Here is a 26,737-nt window from a genome sequence, read left to right as displayed (position 1 = left end):
GCTGATAAGTTTCTTTAAAATGTTCCACAGCCTATACACGATCTGCTATGGTGGAAACACCTTAAGAAAATGCTACTTCCCCAACATCAGTCTGAATGACCTTCCTACAGGCTTCACAGATTCTCTGCTGCTTATGTGCCATAGACTTCATCAATCCCATACAACAACCACAGGTAATTTCTTCAAATGGATGCAAAATTTGCATGCGGCTTCTAACCTATGGTCAACCAACAATTCCGGCTCCTATTTTTTACCAGAAAACATGCAGGAAAGTAGGATAAACTACATTTTCAGTGGAATTAAATGATTTTTTGTTGAAAATAATAGAAAACATGATTGTATGTAGCATGATTGGCTATGGCCTCTTGGGGCTGACATAAATCACCTCAGTCTATATTCTCCAGCATACCTTAGTACTAGCTTTCCTTTAATCCATGATGCTCTATAAGAGGCAATGCAAACATGTCACTTAAATAAAGAATGTGCACTACATTCTATAAGAAACTTTACGGCCCATAAGATATCATTGAATGGGGATGTCACCCATGGCCCTATCTCCCCACAGAACCTAGGAAGTTTTTAGTGATAATTCAGTGGAAAAGCCTCATCCTATAGCTATCAACACCCTGTTACATCAGTGGGCCCTGCCACAACGTTGTTTTGTTTCAACATTTGTGTAGGGTTTAGAAATCATGGATATCATTAAAAGGAGAAAGTCTCTAAATTCTAGGATGGTTTGTTTGCTTTAATATTTGTTGGGAAAGGAGAGGGAGGTAAGGCAGCTTGGGACTGACATCATGCACTTTTTGCCGTACAACCAATGCCTTGTGACCTTTGATCATGACGGTTACAGGAAGTGTTATCACTGGACAAAACTACAATAAGCACTCAAATAAACAATGTTAGAAATCAATAAAAGAAAAACTGTTGCTAATGCAGATCTGTTTAAATTGGCACACGGATGTTAAGTAGACCAAGTTGCTTTCAAAGCTGATCAAAGTCAAGCCAAAATGATTTCATCAATAAACAATTTGTGAAGTTGAGTCTGCCCTTGTAGTACCATTTTACCAGGGTGGAAGCAAATTATGAAGCATTCCTAATTACGTGGGATAGACCACCTCACCCAATATGTTAAAATTCTGAAGTAATCACCTAGGATATTTACACCCGGGTAGAGAGAGAGGAGTAAAGGACCTCCCTCTTTCACAATAAGCCTCACTGCATCCTTTTGTGGTTGTGACACCTCTCTCAACACCCACAGACCCAAACACAGCAACAGCCTACCCAGAGCCATCAAGAATTTCAACAGTTGGATCACCTCCTACCCCCCTCAAAACAGCAATACTAGATCCAGATTTCAAGCTATTTGGTAAATGGAGGAACTCAGACAGATAAAACCCGACTGCAAACATTTGGAGAATGGGTCAGGACAATTCAGAGCAGCATGTTCAAATCTGCTCTAAGGTGTACCTTCAAATGATCTTGACCACCAAACACACCACTCCGGCAGACCACGTTGATAAAAGCACAAACAGAATCAAAGACATCTTTGCATTGTAGAAGATGTCATCTTACCATCATTCACCTCCAAACCGATCACCCCCTTGCAGGACCTCTGCAACAATTTCTCACAGTTCTTCAGCAACAAAATTATAGTCATTTATAGCAACTTCAAGCCACAACTGGGCCTGAAGGACCTTGCAAATGACTCCCAATCTTATCTAAAGAACCAATGGTAACCACATGGCCCATCTTCACCCTAGAAGAAGCCACTGCCACCATGAAGTCCATCCACTGAGGGGCCCCATCGACCCCTGACCCCACCACACCTACTCCAGAGGACTGGAAATTGTCAGCGCCTCTCATACCCATCCTGAATGCCTCCACCTCTTCCACAGTATTCCCAGATGCTTGGAAACACACAACTGTCTTCGCATTACTGAATGAGCCCTCTATGGACCTTTATTGCTCACCAACGACAGACCGATCTCCCTTCTACCATTCCTGAACAAGGTCTTAGAGACAATCATCAATAGATACCTCACCAAATACCTCAACGACCCCTAACTCCTGGACACCACTCAGTCTGGTTTCAGACCCAACCACAAGTCTAAGACCCAGATATTAGATGCACGCATTGCACCACTTTGTAAAACCATGCACCACATTATGCTTGCGCCAGGCATATTGTATGCAAGGGGGCGTTCCTCTGCTAAAATGGTGCAGTGGAATCTCAGCCTAGGCATTAAATTGAGGCACACCATTGTTTATAATGGGCCTCTATGTACTGTGCAGGATTAGCGCCAACAGTTTTGAAGCTAATCCTGCAAAGTACCACAATAGCGTAAAACAATATGATGCTACCGATCTTAACATGTGCCATGGCGCGTCATATCATTAATATGGCACACACATGGTGTAGTTGGGGGCGGCGCAAGAAAAGCGGCGCTTCATTATATGAAGCGCCACTTTTCTTAAATCTGGGCCTAAAACTGCCCTCATCGCCGCCATGGATGACACCTGCAGGACTCTGGATAGAGGAGACACAGAGGGCCTCATGACCTCTCCACAGCATTTGACAGTTTCCCACCCCATCCTCATCCAATAGCTACAGGTGATGCCGTGACATAATCTGCGGAGTTCCACAAGGATCCTCCCTGCACACAAGCCTTTTCAATGCATACATTATCCCTATAGCCAGCATCAACTGCTCTCATAACATCAACGTCTTCGCCTATGTTGACAACACCCAACTCATTCCCTCTTTTATGGACAAGACGCCAAGTACCTGGATCAAGTTCGATCATTGCATGACTGAAACTACCCATGGGATGAAGACCAACTGTCTAAAGTTGAACACACAAGAAGACCAAAATTGTGATGTTTGGGAAGAACACTTCACTGTGGGACTCCATCTGGTGGCTTACAGAGCTAGGGCTTGCAACCCTCCACACCAAGAACCTCAGTATCATCATCAACAGCAGACTCAACATGACTGCCCAAGTCAATGCCATCACGCCTCATACTTCCTTATCCTGAAGATAATGAGGAAGATTTTCAAATGACTCCAACTCCGTGCTGCAGAAACCAGTCACCCATGCCCTGGTCACAGGCAACCTGGACTACGGGAACACCGTCTAAGCTTGGATCAACGAAAAACTCACCAGAAGGATCCAGACAAATTCAGAACTTAGCAAGCAGAAACACTTCCAACCAGCCACGCCGCACTCACATCACCACACACCTGAAGGAGCTCCACTGGCTTCCAATTCACAAACAAGCACAATTGAAACTCCTCGCCCACTCTTTCAAGTCACTACATACCACTGGCACAGAATACCTCAAAAATGACATCTGCTTTCTCAAACCTTGCAGACACCTCTACTCATCTGCACTTCTATTTGCACTCTACAAATCTGCCTTAACATAATATATGTTGCTAATTTTGTGAACTATTGAAATGCCAGTTATTCATGCAATATCTGCTTTTGCTCCTAAATCATAAGTACAGTGCTTCATAGCAGATGACAGATCACAGGTATGTTGTTGGGAGGATGTCTGCCATATGCATATATATTATATTGTAGGCAGTAACCCCAATGCATTAAAGCTATTTTGCAGTCCCTAAATCACACTGCTGTGAGAACCCCTTTAGCAGTGAATTCGGAAACATACATTGACTCACAACCCAGTAGTGTTGCTCCTTAACTCTATTCTGAAAATGTCTTCATCACACATGCAGCCTCTATCACCCACAGAAAATTGCAAATTGACCTTTAATGCGTAAGACATAACTTTTCCAAAAGGTCTTGGGATGGGGAGAGCAGTGGAGGTACTTATTTCTTCACAACATTTCAGTGACACATTCTTTCACAATTACCATCTATTGTGAAGGATACCACAAGAGTTGGTTGAAATAGTATGTCCCAATACGCTTTTGACAATGCAGGGCGTGGGTTTGGGCCTTGTGCCCAACACCCCATGTGTGCATAATTCCATGCAACCATGCAATTTCCATACAGAAAATCTGAAAATCTGAAAACGATACAGAAGAAATGGCTGACCAGAATTACACCAAATGTGGCTGAAAGTTAGATCTTTACCCAGAAAATGTGCTTTCCATTGAGACATATTTTTAGATATTACGTTTAAAAAACCAGGGATATGACAGTCGGTCCCTCGGGATGGGGAGACAAATTCATTACGCTGCTGAAAGGTACTGTTCTGAATGAGTCAAAGGGACTATTTAAACGAATTAAAGGGGGCACCATTACCCATGTCAATTATCATAACCAGCTACGGGACAAACACAGAAAGAGTTTGCCTTTTTTAAACTATGGCTGATTGACAAAGAATGGGAATTAGGAAAGGTTTTTTTCAACTTGAGGTCACATGGGGGAACTTAGACAAAGTGGAAGAAGGGATTAAAGGAGGGCTAGGGAGTGGTTTATGGAGGGATGTGAACCCACCCACAAAAGAGGAAGGACATTGCTATTAACAAACTATACTTCTGAAGTCACTGTAGCCAAAGAGTGACCCAAAACAGTAGTAAATTATTCCAGCTGAGGATTGAAGTAAGTACAACACCACACCTGGCCAGCCACTGGTACTACAATACCCTCCCAGATAAAATAATGGAGATAGGAACTTATAATAACACCCCATAGGAAATAATGGCAAATTAAATTATTTAAAATACTTAAAAAAGACAAGTGTAATTTAATGTTAAAAAATGTAAAACTAATACATATTAATTATGTAATTATAAAATATTGTAACAACCTCTGTTAAATTAAAAATGAATGTTAAGATTACATTTTAAGAAAATTACAATTAAATTACAGTTAATTAATTAGAACCGGGAGGTCTGATTAGCCATTATAGAATATCATGGTTGCAATGAGAATGTGTTTGGTACCTCAGACTCCACAGTGGTTGAGCTGGAGACTTTTTACGGGGCTTTATGTTTTTGCAAAGATACATTTAATTCCTTCACATTAAACAGGAATAACAAGGTTAAACATGCCACAAGAAGGATGATGCAGACTGCATACCTTAAAATGTTTGGGAGTTAATCATCCCACGTTGTTGCGATGCACGTATTATGCTTATAGGTGCAGCTCCTATTTCAGACCACCCTTTTTCTGCCATACTTTTCTCTGTTCATGTTGATTAGATGTATTGACTATACGCTCTGGTGTTCATGAGATCATGCTCCCATCATCCTGGTATTGGTGGTGCCACTAAAGTCTCCCATTATTCCAAGGTAGACTTTTGTGTAAATTGCAGAACCGTGATTGAAATGTATGTTTTTTCAAATGGGGAACAGTGTCTAGTGAGATTGTGTGGCACACGTCAAGGTCGACCTTTGGGGGCAGATAACATATTTCGCTTATTCTCAGGGTACATTTGGTCCTGCTGCTAAAAAAGTAATTTAAAGAAGTAGAACACAGGCTTAATAAATTGTGTATGTTGAGAGGTGGTATTTAAAGTGAGGTTTGCCAAACAGAAGTATTTGGATTGTTTAAAATGTAAAAGTGTTGAAAAGGTACAAAGTTATAAGGTGAAGTAATTCAAGTGTTAATGAAAAAAGAGATCAAAAGCAACCTAACAACTTTAGGACCGTGGACAGGGAAAATAACCAGGAAATTAGATAATTCTTTTAGAACTGTGTTCGTAGGATGACAATCTAATAGTGCACACGAGGAACCATGAAAAAGTGGATCACTCCATTATTTTTCTACTGGTAGTGTACTTCAATGGAAGAAAGTCAAATGTTTTTTTTTTTCTTTTTTTTTTTTATTTGAAATCCAATAAAAAATGTATAACATGTAAAATGTATTCGCACATCTGCATGCCAGGCAGTATTAAGTTGAGGACACTGAGGCTAGTAGCAAAAACGTGATAATGGGTCCTAGCCTTTCAGGAAATTGACGTTATGTTAGTTAAATATTTTTTTTCATTTTTGTATGTCAGTTGTTTCAGGTAAGGTGTTTTTCTGAACTCAGTGTCTCTCTTAGGTGATTTTTTGAGTAGATTAATCAGAGGTCTGTTGAGTGGCAAGAACCTGCATCATGGTATGGAAGAGTTGTACACTGGCTTGATGGAAACATTCATTGATATGCTAGTGTGTGATTTTCAAAGTCTATTTATAAGCAAAACATTCATAAATAGAACACAAATTAAATCTGAAATGCGATTTACTACTCTCTAAGTGAACTCTATAAGATACAATCTGCAGACTTAGTTTATGTTCTAGGTGTGCCAAGTCAGCAGGTGATGTCCATATGCTGGTACCATGTAATGTAATTCAATGTTATTGGAATCAAGTGAATAGATGCATGGTAAGTGGACTTTCTAGGTAAGTCCTCATTATTTTATGTCTGTATGAAAGTTGAATCCCTAGGTGTTCATAGATTTCATGTCACTTTACATCCATCTATTGAGCGTGACAAGAAAGCATGTTAATACCTGGAAGGAGTAGTTTAGTGACCGAATTGAAAATGGCACTGTGTGATGAGTAGAGTTTAGTTGTTAATTATTGCAAACTTTACTAATTCAACAACACAGTCCAGCCCCGAGCCAACCCCCACTGCACATGGTTGAAGGCTGTGTGCAGCTGGTGTTGTTTACCCAAAGGTGGTAGGACGTAGGGTCTAGCCCAGGCCCAGGCTCTTTGGCCAGCTCAGGTTGAGGGTTGGGCAGAGTGCATGACAGGAGGCCAGACCCTGCGACTGACCCCTGTGCATGGTGGAAGACAGTGTACAGCTGGGGGTTGACTACCTGTAGAGCTTTAGATGCAGTGCCTGTACATGGCCATATGTCGTGCACTGCGGGTGATGACAATCCGTGAAGGGTTAGATGTAGGTCCTAGCCAGAGGCTAGGCCCATTGGCTGAACTTTCACTTTTCAAAGCTGAAAGGCTGTGCACAGAGCCTTGTCAGAAGCCAGGCCCTGCAGCCAAAACTCTGCTGTGCAGACAACAGCAATGTTTTTGGCCACACAATATTTATTCCAAAAAAACCAACAATGCCTAGAAGTGAAATATAGCTAAAGAACAACAGATAATTCAGCACATTAATGATAACACATTCTTAGTAATCTCTGTGAAGATAAGGGTGATGTCATATGTAATAATATCATCTCTAGGATGATTTACAACATGTGTGATTGCATCTGTTTCATTAATGGTGTGGTCATGAGCATTGTATTTGGTGTAGCACAATATGGTTTGCATGGTTGTAGTGTGGGTTGTGGATTATGCTTCAAACCAGTACATTTCAAATTTCAGGCTTTTTTCGGTTTTAGGCCCATATTTATACTTTTTTAGCACCGCATTTGCGTCATTTTTTACGCAAAAGCGGCGCAAACTTACAAAATACAATTGTCTTTTGTAAGTTTGCACCACTTTTGCCTCAAAAAGCAGCGCAAATGCGGCGCTAAAAAACTATAATTATGGGCCTTAATTTGTAATCCTAACTGCACTTTTACTGTGTTTTTGCTCAATTTGTTTTAACATATACTGGGGGGTTATAACCAACGATAACCATAACTTCACTTTAATCTTTGTTTTGTTATTGAATTTCTGTTGTTTTATAATACACCACATCCAAGAGGCTCCTGTGCCTGATCATCTATGAGCAGCCAGCTCTGGTCCTGGCCTCAACCCTCTGCATCCATGTGAATCGGCTCTGTGCAGTGGGGTTGGGTGCAAGGCCTGGAGAGAGCACGTACAGTGCTCCATCCTACTGCATGTGACCGTCACTAGTGTGGGGTTGCTGGCCAAGCACAGCAGGAGAGTACAGAATAATTTTTTCAATAGCTTAGTGAATCCTATGCTGGGTCTGTAAACCCTCAACTCTCCCTGGATCTGAGAGACCCAGGAAGGGTCAACGATTCTCAAATGTAGTATAGAATTTGCAAATCCACCAAACTAAAACATTGTTTAATAAATATTTGTCCCCATGTGGGTACAAGCATCAGTGTAGGTTTACTCTCCCCTGTATGTGCCTCTTTTCAGTCTTCCCAAAATGATGATCCATGTACCATGTTAGGTGATGGCAGATACAACAGCAATGTTTCAAAAACACCCTGCCAATCAAAACTTAGCTGATTCATGATTGCACTGCCAGATTCACAAATCTACAATGGACAATGGGAGCAAAAGGTCACTACACTTATTGGGGGGCCTTCATTGTCTTAACTCTAGTCACAGGATCCTAAACAATGCTCAAAGCAGAAGGTTTTTAAATGTTGAAGACATGGTCAGTAATCAACCAACAGAAATAAATATACTGGTGTCATAATATGGGGGATGAGCAAGAGAGGGGTCAAAGAGAAAGGCATAGTGAACAAAGGCAAATTGGCGGCCTATTAGACAAATATTCTTCTCACAAAATTATGGGCATGCACCTATCTTGGCAAGAAGAAGAGCATGAAGGACAAAAAAGAAGACAAGAACATGAGGAGGAACACAGATAAAAACAAAGAAAAATGGCTGGCTATCTGAACCTGGTCCCCTAGATCCCTTTCCACTCCTTCCCCTAGGAGTTAGCCACCAACAGGCCCATAAAATATCTCTAGCACAGCAGATTGAGAATGTGTTAACTCTATTATTAGAGATGAAAACAGCATCAGTTGCCCAGACCTTTTTCACCCCAAAATGCCTGTTGGTCTTATACTCTTGGCCTTTGACTCCAATGAAGGCTAGCTTTGCTTTCCCTAATACAGATTCTCAGCTCATCAGGGAAAAATTCACAAGCCAAACTAAATCAATAAAGTGAAAAAATGGGGGTGCCTGCCTTCCCTCAAATATTTTGCAAAGCACTAAACTAACCGTACTTGATTTTCCCCAAAACTACAGAAAAACCAAGGGTTGAATGAAGTAGGAAAAATTACATCAAAGAATGTGTGATGCTTTCTCTTCAGAATACAATCCTAAAATGACCAAGGACTCAACAAGGAACACGGAGCGGTCTTCAGGACAGGAAGTAGCTACTATATGTTGAGTATCCGCACTCCCTCTGGAACTCCCTACGTTAAAAATATGAACTTTGTATTAAAAAAATGCCTGAATGGTTCTCTTGGTTAATGAACGCAAAATGAATTTCGCTCAGTAATCAGTGCCTGGTGACAAAGGCACAGACTTCAGCATTCTTATTTAGTAAAGCTGTCTAACTTTGTTTCATTGCTATTTCAAGAAGTGTTTCATGTGAACAAGGTCGTGTTTATGCGAAGTAGCATGAGAGCAAATTACTGGACACTACACATCACAAGCATAGTTGCCAAATACAAGATTAGTCCAGCGTGATAAATAATTTGGCAAGGCCTACCCTTTGGGATTGTGTACTTGGTTAGGTGACCATATTTGAACAACACCCTTCAAGACGTTTAGCAATGTACTCCCTCAGGCTTGGTGGTCCCAGCTGGTTCTCATTAACAGCAGAGTGCAGACATAACAAAGAAGAACGTCGGTGGAATAGAATGGAGGATAGAGAAAGTCAAAGGGGGACAAGCCCAAATCATCTTGTTGAAGTTATAGAATGCTGTGGGCAGAACAAGAGCGGTAGCTCAATGACTTGTGACTCCATCTTTAATATATTATATTGGAAGAATTCCACTGATTTGATTTATTGTTACTTTAATACACTACTGATGAAATTTGCTTTAAAATAGATTTCCATCCAATGTTAGGTGCATTCCGTGCTAAAACTAATTGCTGATGCGCAATTCTCTGAAGCAAGAGATCTCTGATGTTATTAAAGCGGGTGCCTGTAGGTGACGGAATGTCAAAAAGTGGTGACATTTTCACAGCATTTTTTGGATCGGTTTGCGAAGTTACAAAGTAGTTGGGGCCTTATTTATACTTTTTGACGCAAAACTGCGCTATCGCAGTTTTGCGTCAAAAAATTTGCGCCGTCTAACGCCATTTGGATGCGCCATTCGGGCGTCAAATTTATACTTTGACGTACGGCGGCGCAACCAACAGGTGGGAGTCATTATTTCGTGACGCACACAGCGTCGGTCTGTCGTAAGGGAAACCCACGTAAAAGTGACGCAAATCACTGTGGGTTGATTTACGACAGCGCAATCGTGAAAACGCCGGTTTTTTTCACGCTATTGCGTGACATTTTTGCGCGAAAACTGCACTTACAGGAGAGGAGACCCAAAATGGATCCTAGATGCCCCAACAGACCCCAGGAGGATGAGAGCAGACCAGGAACCAGCCAGGAGGAAGCATACAGGAACCAGGACATGTTAAAGAAAAAAAGAAAGTGTCGCTTCAGTGCAGAGGAGCAGGAAATCCTGGTGAAAGAGGTGACGGAACACCAGCACCAACTTTTCATATCCTCAAAATTGCCACTCAGTAGGAGAGAGGCCATCTGGAAAGAAATTGTGGACAAGATAAACAGTGTGGCTGAAGAACGCCGGACAGTCACCGAGTGTAAGAAACGCTGGCATGACTGTAAACGTAGGACCAAAGAGAAAATGGCCAGGAACAGGAAGGCAGCAATGCAGACTGGAGGGGGTAGTCCAGCACAACAGGAGGCCCTGGACCACATGGAGGAGATGGTCGTAGCCGTCATCCCGGAGGAGATCGTCACAGGGATACAAGGACTGGACAGCGCAGACTACCACGACACTACGCACATGCAGGGTAAGTCGCATGGGGAATTACACTGCAATAATGGGGACTGTAAGCAGGGGGGGATACCTACTACACAATGCATGTAACTTAGCACATATATGAAGTGGCATGGGGAAAGGGGCACGGCAGGGGGGAATGCCCAGTACTGACCATAGCCGGGGCACGACAAAATACTGCCACCACTACAGTCCCACGGGGACATCCTGTAATTACAACAAGAGAGCCAAGGGAAACCAGTGACAGGTGGGAAGGACACTACCCTGAATCCACATCCAGGCACTTGTTTTGCACAAACTATTCCCCATCAACTAGGTCCCTACCTGTAATGCAGTAGCAAATACAAAACTGCAACTTAACTGCCACCACAGTTGACAATAACACCTCTCATCTCTGGGCAGCTATAGTACCAAATGGCAGGAACCCCACCCTGGAACATACATACCTAAATTAGGGGGTGAGGATGACATCTGCAACTACTCCTAGAAATAAGACAAAGGTACCAGTACACTTAAATGCCGAATGTCCATTACTGACACATACATAAGCCTAAGTAAACAGCAATAGGAGCCACACAGCACTAACAACACACACATGCTGCATACGTCAGGGTCCCTCACGTGCCTGCCTAACAATGCTACATCACAAATGTCATACTGCTCAGACAACAACATTGACGAGGGGACACAGGCAACTGGTCAATGAAACACATCTGCACAGTCTAACCAAAAAATAGGACATTCATACGATAAACAGGCCAATCCAGTAAGACACACATGAGACCCCATCAGATACAAACATCAACAATGTTTACATCCATACCACATCCTAACATTGACATACATAGGTCATGCCACCTAACATGTACAGATCATGCAATGTGAATAAAAAGTGTATGGTGCAGGGCCTGTGAGGCAAGTGTGCTGGCAGGGCAGTCACAACACCCACAGTCAGTCAAAGTGTAGCGTGGCAAGTGAAACGTATACTTTGTGCAATAGCCTCAGGCTGGAGGCCTTTGTGCATCTTACCCTGAATGTACTTATACTCATTTGCTCACATCTAAGTGCCTCAGAGCACTTTGCACTAAATGAATCTCATTGCCCTTCCTATCAGTTAATGTAGCAAATAGTCAGTCCTAAGGTGTTGGCAATTAGTCAAATCACCCTGTTTTGCCTACTTCTGCACTGGAGTTTGCCAGAACATATTCACTCTGTGCCCCAGTCAAGGATACCGTCTGGTTCGTTGATGATAGATGTGGTAGGGGTTAAGGTTTGCCATTCCTGCGTAGGGAAACTTTGTCATCACAATGACATATGTCTTTTAAATTCACTTCCTCGTCCCAAGACACGCATGGGGGAGTTTACAAACAGAAAATCACATCTAGATGCTGCCTGCCTTGCTGCTGATGCACAACCAGATCCCAGCCCATTCCTCTGATATGAGGGATGATGTCTCCCCTGTGATTCAGACAGCCAAGCTCCAAACTTAACATGCTGTGCTATATATAGAACAAGCAGAGGGAGAGTAGAAACTGTTAGGCACCATGATAGCTGTGTACCAATGTATTACTCTCCTGTGGACTATTTCAGTTCTAACTGTGTGCATTGTTTTGGTTATTGGGGCTCACACCTAAATTCCTACAAGTCAGTTGTACAATGAAACTTCATATCAAACAAATACTGTCTGTGTCATTTGTGTATGGGAACATACCGGAAAAGATAGAAATGTGTAGGACCTGAGTGACCACCACTTCCCTGAGAAGTCCCAAAGATGTCATGGGCTTGGACTTCTAAACATTCCTCTGTTGTGGGAGACCAGAGGCACTGCTAGTCTGTCTGAGCTAAATAGAATATCTGGGTGACAGAGTTATTTACAAGTGGGTCAAACTTAGTCCCCCACACCATTAGCTATCCTGCTGCCTAGAAAGCCAAGAATCACATGTAGGATAATGAGAGCCCACCCAAACAAATGTCCCTCCATAACAATAGTGAAACACCGAGGGAGGAGTAGGACAAAAAAATGCATATTCCGAAATAATTACAAATCAACACCTAGAGATGACCTGGCAGGCATGTCTGATAGCTCCATATCATACATGTGACACACAGGTGGGCCATAGGCCTACAACAATGCCCTATGACGGACAGCAGATACCAAGACAAAATCAGAGTACAAAGTTAAGGCATCCAAAGGCTTGTATCTTAGTGCAAAATGATCTCAACACAGACACACTAATTGTACCCTGTTTCTTTGCAGAGGAACACGGATCTCCTGCCGATATGCCTGTCCATGAGTTCCCTGATGACATGGATGACGAGACCATCAACCTCACACAAGAGACCATTGACATGGTCCTCGAAAGCCTCCAAACCCCCCCTTCAGTAACAAGGAGGAGCCAAGAAGAAGCAGCCACCACAGTAGAACCACCCGCCACCCCAATTGTAAGACCTGCCAGCTCCAACACAGCTGAGGACTCTGACGACACTGGCACCAGCTTCGAAAGAACAGTCGTTGGGGTCCAGCGGGAGCTGGCCAAGGAGGTGCGGGTGGGGATGCAAACTATGGCAGCCAGCCTTGAGGGGGTGCGTTCGTGCATGCTGTCAACTGCTGATCAGGCAGCTGCAATGCAAGCCAGAACATCGCTGTTGGAGAAACTTTTAGTAACACAGAAGGCAATCTGCACAGCTGTCATCCAGTTGACCAAACAACTCCAACAGCAAGCCAGTCAGCGTGTGCACGAATGCAACATCGAACCCCTCAGGGCCGACCTGGCTGCCTACCATCGGGATGTGGCTGCCATTCTGAAAAACCAGCACGCCCTCCTTGCTGCAGTACTGCCCTTCATAACTGGACAGGGATCAGCCCCCGGGATGTCTGCCTTCATGTCTTCTGACACTGAGGTGTGTGTTGCCCCTTCACAACCAACAACAACAAGGACACACCAGGCAACACACACATCAGAAGAAGAAGACATGGAACAGATAACATTCACTCGCAAGAGTACCCGGAAGCCCTAGTCCCTGCACCATGCCCTACTCTGACCAAGGTCCTACGTTTTGACACATGCCAGCCTCACTCCAACTACCCTCAATGACTGTTCGGCAATCCACTGTTTAACTTGTCCACATTGGCTGTAAATGTTTCTCTCCTACCATTTGGCAATTCCTGTTCCTCTGCACCGTCTGTGACATCACCCCAGCATGTCAGGAGCATCATCCACACCCTGTAAATAGGATCACCATTTAAGAATGCACCAGAACGGACTCACCTAACATTGTTAATGGACTTTTTGCACTACTCCACCTAAAAATAAATATCACTTGCACACCTATTGTGTCTCTGTGTCATTTCACACTTCAACTGTGCAGTACATAACTCCAAAGTGGCTGTGTGGCAACCATGTCGATTCTCTATACTACTGTCCTGATTTCATGTATACTGAAACATCTGTGCAGTGGCCAGGATTGCATCATAGCTTTACTAGACTGAGGAAAATAACTGATGTAGGGACTAAGCACACACAATCATGCTGTGTTGGACAGAATGAGGCCCCATCCATAGCTATTCTAGACAACTAATGGTGGCTGAGAAATGTAGGCACCTTGCAATACTAAAACAAGAAATTATGCTGTAAAATGAAAGGAATGATAACCAAATTACACTGCATCAATCACCCTTACAGCGTATACTACCATGAAGGAAAGTCATGCTCAAGCAGTACACACATGATGTAGGTCAGCAATGACAGCAACAAGACAAGAGTGTGAACAAATACTCATCTACAAAGCTCTCCCTGAACTTCACAATGCTGTCCGACCTATCTATTTACCTACAAAATCAACTCTGGAAGCACTCTTTGTGAAGTAGGATACATACCAACCCCAAATCTTGATGATCTATGCACACTACCAATGGTGGCTCTCCCACATGGTGGATACTTACCAAGTTAGCACACGGGTAGCTGGCATGTTAAACCTCAATAGCCTGGGGATAGCGAGCATAGGACACAAATGTCATACTAAAACTTTCTGCTACACTGATGTCAAGGCCATGAAAAGGTAGCACCTAACGCATCAGGTAAAGGGTTAACAAATTTTTTATTTCCAATAAGTAATAAAAGAGGCAACTAAGGGAAAGATAAACCTACACTAATCTAACCTGACTACTACTAACCCACAACTGTCCCTAACTAACCTAAGCTAAACTTACTCTACACATGTAACGAAACTATCTAAACATCAACCCCCCACCCACCATTATGAGACAAGACACATGCAGGACAACACTTACTAACCTACACACATACTACACTATCCTAAACAAACATATATTTTTTTAATATTTTTTTTATAGATTTTTTTATTTTTTTTATTTTTTATTTTTTTTAAACAGGAATCCCAACATTGCCCGTAACCCTCCCACCCACACAAAAAGATAAGATATAAAGAAGAAGGACCCCCCACCCTCTTACCTAACACTAACTAAGCTAATTTCCTACACTTATCCTATAACTAACCCCCCAAACCCAACTAACAGTATGAAATAGGAAAGAGGTGAGAGGGGAGGGGTAAAAGTTCTGGAGGGCAAAATGTCTACTGATTTGGCCTCCGTAGTGTTCGCCGGATGGAGCGCACCTTCTTCTTCACCTCAGCCATGTCCTCCGTCAGAGTGTCAACTTTTCCAATCAACCTGTCCAATTTCCTTGACAATGCGTGGAAGTCCGCTGGGTTGATCGGAGGGTCAGTGCAGGTCTGGGTGCCGGTGGAGGTGGATTGTGTTGGTGGAGTGGTGTGGGCACGGGACTGCCCTGCTCCCACCACACGGCTGGGTCCAGGTCTGGATGAGGATGCCTGGTCCGTTGCTGGGTCCACTTGGCCAGACCTGGTGGATGTAGTGGCGGGGGTTGTTGGGGGCACCGTTGGGGGAGCCTGTGGTGTGGCATACCACGCCCCGGAGGCCCGTTCCGAATTGTATCTGCGGGCCATCCTCCGATACCCACACTGCACCTGCAGGATGTGGCTGTACCTCATTGCCCGGCGCTCAAACTGGTTGCGAGCTGCGGCACTCAGGTTTGCAGCTGTGAAGAGAAAAGGCAAATATTGAGCATAGAATTTACAGTGGGTTGAATACCACAATGGGTAATTTGTCCATTACTAGCAATGTATTGGTTGCAGCAATTGTTACAACATAGTTCACGGGAAGGCTCAGAGGAAGTACATGTGAATCATGCATACTGAAGGGCATATCACATATAGCATATCCATGTCTCTACATGATGGATGACATCACCCTAAACTACTCGTACAATTCATACCTAAGGCATTATACATTATGGCACCAGCTCGTCCGCATACTGACTTCACTACATATGTCATTCTATGTGATAAGAATCACACTCCTCACTCAATGGCATTTCGAAATAGTTGTGTGCTAAGATTGAACCCCTGGCCATGAATCATATGTCGACACTATGGGCCAGATGTAGGAATTGATGGGAAATCAACTAGCAAATTGCAAAGCTGAACGGTGTCTCTGACACCGTCTGCGAGTCACTATGGGGTCCCTAAATCCCACCTCATGAACATCAATGATGTGGGTTCCAACTTGCACCACCTTAGCAACTATGGGCACTCACGGGGATGGAGGCCTGCTGGGAACAGCAGAACTCCATAGACGTGACTGCTTTTAAATGAAGCAAGTTATTTTTCACCAAGTGTAGGCCCTTTATCTGAAAGGAAAATGAGCTGCGATTTGTTTAAATTCACAACAATTGATTTTTCGTAATTTACACAATAATTATTGCTCCCCTAGACCACTGGCTGTTTTGTGCAGGAGTATTTTGGTCCACTCACAAAGGTGAAGGTTCACAATGAGGACCCCTTCCAGTCAGCAAGTTGGTTAGCATCCACTTCAAGTGGATGATAACAGCTACTCACTTTGCAACCACGTACTCGTTAGCAAATGGGATTGCCTACCACTGTGATTTGCAAGTAGGGCTGGTAAACTCCTTTATTTTTTTCATTTAGAAAAGCATTTTGCTAATATGTACATGACCACCAAAAACATTTCGGATTAGGAAACAGACGTTTGCAACTCACTAACATCAAATTATGCTATTTGCAATGTGTAGACATTTTGCTACATCTGGACCTAGGTACAAACTCAAGTCACAAAAGGTGTTAAGTACGTGTAACATACTGGTTGCTACAGTCCTAGGTACCCTGTTTCACAGTAACATCCCAGTCTTTGTGGGTGGTGTGGGAAGAACAAACAACAATCCCATGATCAATGCACAACCAGGAGTGTACAGAAAGTTCAACAAGCATGTGCCTTCACACACAACACCTATGAAGGGCTAGCAACACGTTGGAGTCAGCCCAACCTTGTCACATCCCAGGTCCACACATGTCAAAATGATATGACTTAGCCCAACATAACATACTATTAGTGAGGCATGTTTTACAACACACACAGAGGAGGTAGAACACCCATTCACATGATTCAACAGAACACCTAGGCCATTGCACTCAAGTCACACACACTTCGAGGTCACCTTGTGGAAGTACATTCCCCCGGAAGATCCGACCTACAGTGTACACAGTCCATCCTCAACTAGGAAGAAGCACTTGTCATCGAAGCCATGTGCCTAAGCTATCTGGGAGACTGTCAGTCTGATATGCTGACTCAGTTAATGGCAAGTTCCTGACCAAGTCTAACATTGACCAGTGTATTCAAAATGAGTCATGCCATTCCCAATTGTCGCACTAATTGAATGACCTACTGCCCCTCAATCTGAGAGATGACTAGGTATTGCTTTACAGAAACATTATTCCAATTTGATATCACACCAAAACAACAAAGCCAATGAACGGCCAGCACATCAAATCATGAATTATCCTGAACACACAGTAATCCATCTTGCTTCATTTCCAAACAATGTAAATAGCACTTAGGCAACACTCACTGTAGGTATCGGGGTCGTCAAAATGGGCCACCTCACCAACGGTGTACGGGGCTGGTCCACCTGTAAAGCATGAAAGGAAGATTATACTCAGACTGGGTGAACAGACAAATAATTTCTGTTACAATGACAGTGTGTGAATATTACATGGTAATGATACACTTTCACACATGCTCATCCTGCCTGGCTGACTTTGTATTCTAGATTATCATTGGATGAGTCTCCTGCTCCAGTGACACACCCTACTACACTCATGCAGTGGCCAGGACAGTCATGTGTCGTCCAAGTTAATCCTCCATTAGTAGGCCCCAACAATCATGTGATCCATACATCTCAGCATGTGCATCCCAGAGAGAAACATTCCACAACTGGTTCCATGAGGACTGCATGACCACTCACAATCAAACAGGCTATGTGGACAGGTTCAACACACAGCAACCAGACACACATGTGACATATGTGTGGACAACATGACTAACTTCATGTGACGTGAAGGCAACACACATGTGTAGCATCATCATGTGTTTGCAATTTTCGGTCTAGCTATGGCGTCTACATATGTAGGTATGTTGTTTCTACATGACGTACTCACTGGCCATTATGACCAGTAGAGTACAAATAGAGCAGTTCACGTGTTGCTTTTCAGACACAAATGCAACAGTACATTCCATGCAGCTACAGCCATCTGGTATGTGTTGCAAAAATGAGGCATCGGCCTGGTAGCATAGGTCTTCATACACATCCTGCAACAAATACACATTTGGACACATATGTATACCTTTGTAGCGCAGCATTTGCATCATTTTGTGACGCAGAGAGGGGGCTACTTAGCAAAATACAAATAGATGTTGCATTTTACTGCTGTTATTGGGTGTACATGTGTAGCAAAAATGGGGATTTATGTGTATACCCATGGGCCTAGGTTTCCCTAGCATAACACGCAGTCAGCTACTTATTTTGCAGATTGGCTACCAATCATCACATGTTCACGCACACATTCCTATTATTCCCATGTAATTGATTAGTACTCACCAACATAGCCACCAATCCGGAGTCCCAGGTGGTCCAGCAGGTCCTGTTCCCTGCTGATCAGATCTGCCCAGCGGTGCTTGAGTTGATGTATATTCCTCAGACTCCCGTAGACCCGGACCAGGTGATGGCGCACCTTCTCCCAACGGATTTTCCTCGCCTCCGTGTGATACCCCTGTATCACACGGCCCCCAGCCTCCAGCATCAGTGGGAGGAAATGGCTTACGAGCCATATGAAGCCCCCCAATTCGTCCTCACCCATCCTGGACAGGCGAGGCCTACCTGACATGATGCGAGGTGTAAAAAAGTACAAAAGAAAAATTAAAGAAAAAGTGGGAAATGGGGAAAGGTAGAGGTGTGAAAGAAAAAGAAGAAGGTGAAAATTAGCCCAACTAACCCCCCAAACTATGCTACCCACAAAAGACTCCCACAGACAATACAAACTATCACAGGTATAGACAAAATAACACTAAACAGACTGAGACAATGTTAGACAACAATAAAAGATTGACACAAAGACAAAATACAAGGCACACAGGACACTAAAGCAGTAAAACACAGGACAACACCTTTCACACAACCACACAGTCTAGATAACTCTGAGACTGCAAAGTGAAAGTGAAAGTCAACTCCCAGTACAGATTTGGTAAACAGGATATCCTATTACATCATTTCCTGCATAAAATGGCCGCCGTTTTTATTTTCGCGTAATGCGTCATATTTTCACGCATACACAGATGTGCGTCATATTTTTTTGACGCATTACAGTGCACATGATGCGGAGTGTAAAAATATGATATGAATATTAATATTTCAAATTGTACATGAGATGACCAACATATTGTCCATGTAGCGTCATTTTTACCACGCATACATCATGGGCGTCATTTTTTTTACACGTACAGTAGTGCACATGATGCGGAGTGAAAAAAAATGATATGAATATTAATATTTCAAATTTTACATGAGATGACCAACATATTGTCCATGTAGCGTCATTTTTACCACGCATACATCATGGGCGTCATTTATTTTACACGTACAGTGGTGCACATGATGCGGAGTGAAAAAATATGATATGAATATTAATAATTAATACTGTACATGAAATGACCAATATATTTTGCCTGTAGCGTCAATTTCACCACGCATACATCATGGGCGTCGTTTTTTTTACACGTACAGTGGTGCACATGATGCGGAGTGAAAAAATATGATATGAATATTAATAATTCATACTGTACATGAAATTACCAACATATTGTGCCTGTAGCGTCAATTTCACCACGCATACATCATGGGCGTCGTTTTTTTTACACGTACAGTGGTGCACATGATGCGGAGTGAAAAAGTATGATATGAATATTAATAATTAATACTGTACATGAAATGACCAACATATTGTGCATATAGCGTCAATTTCACCACGCATACATCATGGGCGTCGGTTTTTTTACACGTACAGTGGTGCACATGATGCGGAGTGAAAAAATATGATATGAATATTAATAATTAATACTGTACATGAAATGACCAACATATTGTGCATGTAGCGTCAATTTCACCACGCATACATCATGGGCGTTGTTTTTTTTACACGTACAGTGGTGCACATGATGCGGAGTGAAAAAATATGATATGAATATTAATAATTAATACTGTACATGAAATGACCAACATATTGTGCATGTAGCGTCAATTTCACGACGCATACATCATGGGCGTGTTTTTTTTTACACGTACAGTAGTGCACATGATGCAGAGTCAAAAATATTGTGGATGTAAATAATAATTTGAAGGTGAAATATCAAGACACTTTTGGATACATTTGTATCTGACTCTGCATTGTGTGCACTCATGTACGTGAACAAATTATGACGGCCATGCTGTATGCGTAGAATATGGAGCAAATTTATCCAAATGTCTTCATGTGTTTAGCTTTGGAAAGGTGATTTGTCATGGTAAAACGGTGCGATGTGAGACACATTTGTGTTTGTATATGACAAATGTCCGTACTTTTATGTATAGACGGCCTTCACACTGTGATGTTTGGGATACGTTAACTAATGTATTGACCATATTTGACAACATATTTGGTGTAATTGCTGATGGCTATTTTGAAATGATGTTTTTGATACCATTATGTATTCCGTCTCCAAAATGTCCCCACCTTTATGATGGGGATGCTTATATCTGTAGTCCTAACAGGGAGTGGGAGAGTCACTTTCAGTTTTTATGGGGCTGACCATGTCCCATTATGATTTTGTGTTTCATATTTGTGTAGGACTTGTGACATGGAGGCCACACATGTGCCTGATGCATGTGTTTAGTTCACAAGTACATGATTCTTGTATGTTTTGGGGGTGGTAGAGGTGGAGTTAGGCCCCCAGCACCCTAGGATTTGACCATCCAGAATAGCTACTGTATCCATGGAGTATTTTGATCATATCCTGGCAAACCTGCAGCAGCGGGCGAATGTAAGGCCATATGGTATGAATGACTGTTGACCATTCATTCATCTCATTAGCCCATTTGACGTTTGCAGTAATGATGATTTGGAGCTAAGTTGCATACCATTTTCATATGACTAAGGGGGTCATTCTGACCGCGGCGGTCGGCGGTCGCCGCCCGCCAAGCGGTTCCCGCCGAAAGACCGCGGCGGTCATTCTGGCTTTCCCACTGGGCTGGCGGGCGACCGCCAAAAGTCCGCCCGCCAGCCCAGCGGGAAACACCCTTCCCACGAGGACGCCGGCTCAGAATGGAGCCGGCGGAGTGGGAAGGTGCGACGGGTGCAGTTGCACCCGTCGCGAATTTCAGTGTCTGCAAAGCAGACACTGAAATTCTTTGTGGGGCCCTCTTACGGGGGACCCTGCAGTGCACATGCCATTGGCATGGGCACTGCAGGGACCCCCAGGGGCCCCGCGGCACCCCCTACCGCCATCCTGTTCCTGGCGGGAGACCCGCCAGGAACAGGATGGCGGTAGGGGGTGTCAGAATCCCCATGGCGGCAGAGCGCGCTCCGCCGCAATGGCGGATTCTCAAGGGCAGCGGGAAGTCGGCGGTACACCGCCGACTTCCCGTTTCTGGCCGCGGCTGAACCGCCGCGGTCAGAATGCCCATCGGTGCACCGCCAGCCTGTTGGCGGTGCTACCGCCGACCTCCGCCATGGCGGTAATTACCGCCAGGGTCAGAATGACCCCCTAAGTTTGCAAGACTCTCAGCGTTCACGATGTGATAATGCGAAGATTGTTTTGCTTGTCTGTGTCCCTTTCTGCATAAACTGGTTTAGTGTCATGTTACAATCTTCCTGCTAGGTTCAAACTGGGACACAACTGTGATGGTCTACTTTCAAATATTAGGTTGGTTGTATGACATATGTGTACATGTGTGTGGGAATGTGGATCCAGTATGACCTGTCTGTGTGTATGTTGTCACTGTAACTTCAAGGTCTCCTCCTGAGTTAGTGGCAGCTGATGTTGTTGCAATTGTGTATTGCTCACATCATACACTTGAGAGAAGCCATTGATGACATGTTCACGTACACATGGATGGTCCCACCCTGTCTCTGAACACGTGTGATGTGACTTTCAAATGATCTCCAATTTTGGGCTGGATGAGAGACTGTTTCAGTTGTTTGGATCCGGCATGTGTAATTGTCACATTTGTACTCTTGTTGGGCTCTGTGTATGGTAATGTAACATGTCACATCCTACCCTCTGTGCATACAGTTGTGATGTTTATTTTTGGTGTGATGAATTTTAATGGCATTCTTGATCAATGAGACGACATTCATCTTCAGCTATTTCAAACTAAAGGTGGTCAGAAATGAATAGGCCAAAGCATGATGTGGTGTTTGTTATCTGTGTTTATTTACAAGTGTGGAATACAAGTGATTATAATAACTTAAGTAAAAAAATTGTTCACAAGCTGTTGGCGCCTACGCACTCCTGCTGCGGTGTTAGGTTGTTCCCCCTCCTGTTGCAGGCCAGCATCCTCCTCATCATCATCCTCAGGCATGTCTGGGTCCGGTTCAAGGAGGGGAATGTTCCTTTGTACACAAATATTGTGTAATATGGCACAAGTGAGTATGATTTTGCAGACCATCTCTGGGGAGTATAGTAGGCTTCCGCCAGTGATGTCAAGGCAGCGGAACCTTGACTTTAGGATCCCAAAGGTCCTCTCCACAATGCTGCGGGTCCTCTTGTGGGCATCATTGTATGCCCGCTCAGCAGCAGTATTTGGGTTCCCATATGGTGTCATTAGCCAAGGCTGGATGCCATACCCCTGATCAGCTGAAAGAGAAACACAGAATGGTATCAATTAGATGTAGGAGGCACTGTTGTACGTATCTTTGATGGCAGTAGTTGTGTTGTCTGTGACTATTTTGTGTACTAATGTGACAACCTATGGTTGTTGGTGGAAACTTTGGCATTGTTTTTTTTCCTTGGCTGAGCAAGTGTTTGTTGTCTAACTGTTTGTCAGCAGGATGTATTGGTTTCTCAAGTACAGTGTGCCCTCCCTTGCATTGTGACTTGTGACACAGGTGTCCGTGTGCCCTCACTGGGGGTGTGATGATAGTTCCATGCAGAGTTGAAACATGAAAGGGTATTAGAAACGTTCATATGAACATAGCCAGGCCATCCCATCCCTTAAAAGTTATGCATTGTATTAGTGTACAGGTTATTGTGAGACTTCCAATTTGCAAGGTGACATTTAGGCAACCACAGTCATGAATGTCTTCACACTAAGCTGTGGAGTAAATTCAAATGTGTGAGAGGTTCAATGGTGACTTGTGACACATGGCTAGTGATGTGAGTACCTCAGTGTGTTCCTGTCTAGGTGTTGCTATTGTGGTGTATGGGTTGTTTATCCTAGAGGGTTTCTGTGCAGTGAGTATATAAGTAGATTTTTGTCCTTACCAACAAGTAGTCCATTGCCATACCGTCCATCCTGGAAGTGTTGGTTGATGGTGCAGTGACGGAAGATGAATGCGTCATGTACACTCCCAGGATATTTAGCCACAATGTTGCTGATCAGTCCTTGGTGATCGACTATGGCCTGCACGTTGATGGAATGTGTGTGCTTCCTGTTGCAGTAGAGGTGTTCACTCGCAGCAGGTGGCACAAGGCGTACGTGTGTGCAGTCGATTGCACCAAGGACGTGCGGAAAGCCACTGATGGCGTAGAACCACTTGTTCTGTTTCCTGCTGCTTCTGCACTGTGTTAGGGAAGCAGATGTGGGGGGGTGTCAGTCCAATGATGGCATCCAGTACTTTAGGCAGGAATGCGGAGAAAGATGGTTGTGAGATTCCACCAACCAGGGCACCAGTTGTCTGAAACGAGCCACTTGCCAGCAGGTGAAGTACGGCAAGCAGCTTTGTTTCGGTTGGGATAGTGCGTGGAGTCACTAAAGTGGGGGCCAATTGCTGTTCAATATTTGTCAGCAGCTGCTGAATGGCCTGCCAGTTCAACCGGTACCTCTGGATGATGTCTCGTTCCCTGAGGCCATGCAGGGTTGTTCGTGGGCGGAATATCCTCTCCTGCCTTCTGCGCTGTCTTTGGGGTCCCTGCTGTTGTTGTTGTGGCTGCTGTTGTTGCTGCAGGGCTCTGCGTCTACGTGCACGTTGAAGAAAAAGCACCTCCATGTCTCCCTGTTGCTGCTCTGCTGCTCTGTTGTTTGTTCTGTGTGTTCTGATTAAGTACAGGTGTGTTTGCCCCATTTTAACGCCTGCCCTGACCCAGGCGTTAAAATTTCACGCTATTCGTGCTTTGCGCCATTTTTTTGCGCCGCCTGCCGCGCGGGAGTAATTTTTGCCCTGGAGCATAAATACCACGCACCGCTATGTGCGTCTGTTTTTGGACGGGAACGCCTACCCTGCATGTCATTAACTCAGGGCGGGGTGCCGCTTCCAAAAACTGGCGCACATAGCGCCATTTTCCTGGTGCGCCGGATCGGGCGTCAGGGTTTAAATATGGGGCAACGTTTGCGCTGAAAGTGCATCAAAATTTTTGACGCACATTCAGCGCAAACGGAGTATAAATATGCCCCTTGCTTCTCAGCTTCCTAACCTTTTGTAAAATACCTTGCAATCTTTGGAAGATTTAACAAGACTGTAAATTGTAAAAAAAAATCCTTTAAGAAATTTTGCGGACATGGTAGGCATGAACAACTGCAAAAAAAACACTTTTTTAAACATACTCTTTCACACAACGTGGGCAAAGTTATGAATTCAAAGCTTTGCTACCTTCACAAAACTAGATTGACAACTTCACCCACTAGGTGAACATAGATTAATCTTTATGCATCTTAATCATTTGTTTTGGGCATTGCTAAAAGGCAGCTCAGGATTTAAAAAAAATATATTTTCCAAGAAAATATAACAAGAAAACAATTGACAGACAGTAATACCGAAGGATGACTTTGTTATCTACATGTCATTAACAGTCACCATTAACAACCCATCGCCTCTCTCCTTCCCCACATCCTCCTCACAGGCAGCTATTATCCCACATGAGTTAGGTAGTGAAAAGGCATACCCGAGCATGTGGCATATCATGCCATAAACATACACACAGACTCTTATCAAGGAATGCCCCGATCTTATGCCCCAGTGATTCAACAGTTCTAAAGAATAACATTCTATTCATTTGACCCATAATTCGTAAAATTTTGGGGGGCAATCTTTGCTGGCAAACTTGACATTTTCAGCCACCATATACATGTGCATGCCCCTTTTCCATTCCTGCAGTGTTGGACACTCTCGAGACCCCCAGTATCAGGCTATATCTCTCTTGGCCACCACCAGGCCAAGGTTGCACAAGAAAAGTTGGGTCCAGGGCATATCAATGTCATTTGGGATCCCCGAGAGGAGGAAGTTAGGGTCCAGTGGAATTGGTGTGGATAGCACTCCACCAACTTCTCCTTTGATTGTCGCCCAAAAGGTCTGTAGGTGGAGACAATTCCAGGTTGTATGAGAAAAGGATCCCTTGATATGCTGACTTCTCAAACAATATGGGTCCTGAGTCCTCCCCATTGCATGCCAGCAGTGCCTATCATAATAGATTTGGCATAATATTTTCAATTGGACCAATCATAGTCTGGATTTTATGGCTACCTTTCTAGGATGCATTAGGGCCACCTCCCAGTCAATGTCTTCCAATTCACCCATCTCCTGCATCCATTTATCTCTGAGTACCCCTAGGGTATCCATCCCTCTAATGGGGCATATTCTGGGAAGCCCTCCCTGGACAGCCCTCAGCCATCTACGCATGTCGTACTTGTGCATGTTTAATAAATTAACTCTTATGCATGCCATATTCTCTCCTGAACAAGGTGAATGGCATAATATCACTACTTTCAATCAGTCTCCCACACTGGAGAGCCCTATCAGATCCCACGCCTTAAAGCCCCACAGTTTCCACAGTTCTAGAAGCCAGCATCCTTCCACAATGGTGTTTCTTTTGTGGACTTAACATGCCTCCTGATGGTTTTCATAGCTCTCTTCCAGAACCCCATTGCAACACAAGTGACTGTGAGGAGGCCTGGAGTTCCTCGGCCCCCATATTGGTTGTGTAAACAGGACCTTGTTTCCCGTTGTGACCGTTCCAGTTTAAATGTGGAATGATCTAGAGGGGCATATATCCAGTGATTAATTTTGATGAGGTAGGACGCCCAATCATAAGCGTGCACGTCTTGCAACGCTATCGCTTCATGATATTGATTGCACGGTAATGTGTTTAGGGGTATTCTGGGTTGCTTGCTATTCCACTAAAGAGTTTGCATATCTGCTTCAATCATCATGAAGATTTCCGGAGGGATTGGATGATATGTATTTTGTAGGGCATAAAGTAGTTTAGGATAAAGAGGCCATCTTAAACATGGCTGCTCTCCCCTTGAGCGTCAGGGGTAGCTCTCGCCACATTTCTTTGCCTTCTTAGCAAGTTAACATTATTCTCCAGAGGTTATGCTTGAAGCATATTTATCTATTTAGTGTTGTGAATATGCCAAGGTATTTAAATCCCAGAGAAGTCAGTGGCAGGCGCTGGGGAATAATGATCATCTTGGTCTCATTCTGTGGGAGATAAAGTACTGACTTGTCCCAA

The sequence above is a fragment of the Pleurodeles waltl genome, chromosome 5, assembly GCF_031143425.1.
Source record: "Pleurodeles waltl isolate 20211129_DDA chromosome 5, aPleWal1.hap1.20221129, whole genome shotgun sequence".
Classification (NCBI taxonomy): Eukaryota; Metazoa; Chordata; class Amphibia; order Caudata; family Salamandridae; genus Pleurodeles; species Pleurodeles waltl.
This window is presented reverse-complemented; position numbering follows the sequence as displayed.